A 3,552-nucleotide genomic window follows, 5' to 3' on the forward strand; every position below is an offset into this window, starting at 1 on the left:
TATGAGAACTCCATACTTAATAGTCTATTCATATATATTTTATATATCATTTTATATAATGATACAACATGTTTCACCCATGACATTTCAAAATTGTTTTTGTATTGCAATATCCACTGTCAGTGAGGATGAAATCTATTTTCCACTCAAGGCCTGAGTTATCTGTTTTTTAAATTACATATGTATTTATACATATAGTGTAGGTGTGTGTGTGTGTGTGTATACCTTTTTTAAAACCTCTGTTTTTTTCTCAGTGTTCTCTACAAAAAAAAAAAAAAATTCATATTTGCTCCTATCCTTATAGAACCTAGAGCAGTACCTAGTCCATAGTAGATTTCCAGTAAATATTTGCTAAATCAATGTTGAATGATATGTTGAATGTAGATAACTAACTATGAATGCACTAAAATGTGCTGTCATCTAGTTCATACGTACTTCTCCATCTTATTTCTAATGTTATAATGATAGGCATTGCCAAATGCCTTGCTGATATCTGGATACAGTGTGACTATAGCTTTCCCCTGTTGTGTCAGACTACTAACTCTAATCCATCTCAATTTGGCTTATTAGAGAGTATGTGGAAAAAATAATCAGGACAGTTAAACAGTAAAGGGCCCATGAGATGTGGATTAAAAGGCACAGTTGCTCATTTAAATTCTATTTCCCCGGTGTTCTTAAAAACAAAGTAGAGATTTGTTTGAAGTTATTTGGAAGCCTTTTTGAAGTCCTAGACAGTATGGTTATTCATACTGCCCAAACAGTATTTTATTACCATTATTATTCCTTAACAAAAAAAGCAGATATTTTTAAGTTCATCTTTGAGTAAAACTGAGCCTCTAACTGAGCTGTGCCCAACTGTGAAGAAATATTAAAATCCATTTAGATCAACTGCACTATCAGCGTATTGGTGTTACAAATATCCGATTATCTATATTTGTTTTAAGCACCAACCACAGATAAAATAAAAACAATGCCTAGAAGATTCTTATGTGGCAGTCAGGCTTTGAGAACTTGACTTCAGTGAACTACAGAGACAAAGAAATGAGAATTCATTAAGAACTCTGTACTTCACAGAAGGGTTAAAATTTGCCATGACAGGGAGTTGCTACCCAATAGCACCATCTCACCTTCCATTCTTGGGTTGGTTATACTCTGAGAACTGGTGCCAAAATTTGCCTATCAAGAAATTATGCTGCACTGCAGAAGTACATGAGTTTTCAGGCTATGCCAGCCTGGATGTTGCCTGGGAAACTGTCACTGGTTTGTACTACAACTAGAGGGGAAAGTGTTCCCAAGGCAAGAATGTTTTCAGAATTCTGTCTCTCTCTGGCCCTTCTGTAGCTCCTGCAATCGTCACTGCTTCCCTCTCTTCTACCCACTGCTCCCATTTGATAGGATTCTATGTGGTTCCCCATTCTCAGATGTTTGCTCTAACTTGACTCCCTCACTGTCTAGATAGAAGTAAAAAAAAACTGGATACTGGAGCCAGATTCTCTAATGAAGCGATCTGCTAGAGCAGAGTGGCTCCTGCCCACTTAAATGGTACATGTGTTCTCCAGTTTGCCACAATCCCCACTACTCCCTAATGTCTCCAACACTGAGGCTGAGTATTAAGTTTTTGTTTACAACTATACTTTCACTTCTGTTTTATCCTTATGGTAGAGAGGTATTTCTCTGTTCCCATATATAATATTTATCAGAAGTGGCAAAACACGAGATATGAGAGGTTTAAGAATTTAAAAAAAAAAAATGTATAGTATAGTCATCCCTTGGTATGCACAGGCGATTGGTTCCAGGACCCCCAGAAGATACCAAGGCCCATGGATGCTCAAGTCCCTCATATAAAATGGCATATATTTGCATATAACCTATGCACATCCTCTTGTATACTCTAAATACGCTAGATTATTTACAATACCTAATACAATGCAAATGCAATGTAAATAGTTGCCAACACGTGGCGAATTCAAGTTTTACTTTTTGGGACTTTCAGGAATTTTTTTTTTTTTTAATATTTTCAATTCCCAGTTGGCTGAATCCACAGATGCAGACGGAACCTATGGAAACGGAGGGCCAGCTCTACAAGTCTTAGAGTTAACAAAGACTATTCCTACATGTTTAATATGCAAAATGATTGTCCATACAATGAACAGACCCTGTTCTTGTACCCTCTTCCATCTCATGTCTAATACCTACAGCCACGGGAGCTTGCAACTCCTGGTCTTGTTCTCAGGCATCTGGGTGTTCCTGGAGTGTGTCTTAGGTTCTGGATTAATCCCAGTGCTTGCTAGTTTCCTTAATCCCCCACTGCCTACAGACCAGGACAGGCAGGTCAGACATCTAAAAGTAAAGGTTCTGGTGGCTCTAATTCTCCTCCTCATTTACATGCCTCATTGTCCAAAAATACGCTGATTTCCACAGTTGAGCCATCATATTTCCTCCTAGTTTAGCATTAATGCTATATATTCAGTGGTTCTTAGTGTAGAAGAATCTGAATACCCTAGTTCAGTTACTTCCCTGATCATTTCGTCTCCTTATAATTGAGGTTATGTGTAGATTGTTATAACCAGCAATTCATTGAGTCCATAGTTTTTTTTTATAAAAATGAAGGAAAGGGAGGGAGGGGAGGAGGGAGCAGAGACAGGAAGAGGAACACAAACAGGGCTCAGTAAATGTGAACCATAGTATGATCAATAGTTGGCCTCAGGACTGGTATGTTTTACTCTGAGTCCTCTCTCCTTGGTAATTCCTTCAGCCTACTGGAGACAAGGCAAAACTGTATTTCCATTTTCTGCACTCTCTCTTTATATTAATTAATTATTTAAAAAATCCTAGGTTTTTAAAGGACCTGTTATGTTGGAAAGGAAAGTGAAGAAAGAGATCTGCGTGTAATCATCCGCCTTCCACTCTGCACCCCCAAATCTCAGCACACCTCTGGGGAATAGACTGCTTAGCCAGTGTCCCCCTCCATACATAGATGGCTGTCTGAATGGACAGGGACTTTGATAGACTCGTCCAGGAGAACTGCAGCCAGCTTCATTGGCATCCAGATAAAATGTCTCACTGCTCAGACTGGCAGGGGCATTGAATGGGGTGTCAGCAAAGCCGACAGATCTTTTCTCCAAAAGCTCATTAGGAGAAGGTGTAGCCCAAGGTGACCCTGGCGGTCTCCGGCTGAGGACCTTCAGGGAAAAAAATTCTTTTCAGGTCCTAAGAGGCATCCCGTGGTACAGCCACCAAGAAAAGGGACTTTAGCCCCAAAGTGACAGACTGAGGACTAAATTAGATTAAATCTTTGTCCCCACATGTAAAAGAAATGATTAGGAAATCTCAGTGTTGGCTTGAAAAAGTGTGTGGGATTGGTTGAGATGAAGTGGGGAGAGCCAGCCAGCAGCTGGGCTCATCTGGGAGCACAGATAAGAGTTGAGACTCTGTAATTAGCTCCAGGAAAGAGGAAGCCCTGAGCCATCTCCCCGAGCAGGCTGAGGCCACAGGACCATGTCCTCCAGCTGGCGGAGGCTTCTGCTCACACCCAAGCCCTCCGACGGAAGT

Source organism: Aethalodelphis obliquidens, unplaced genomic scaffold (assembly GCF_003676395.1).
Source record: "Aethalodelphis obliquidens isolate GAN/ISIS:26980383/991018 unplaced genomic scaffold, ASM367639v1 scaffold8, whole genome shotgun sequence".
Classification (NCBI taxonomy): Eukaryota; Metazoa; Chordata; class Mammalia; order Artiodactyla; family Delphinidae; genus Aethalodelphis; species Aethalodelphis obliquidens.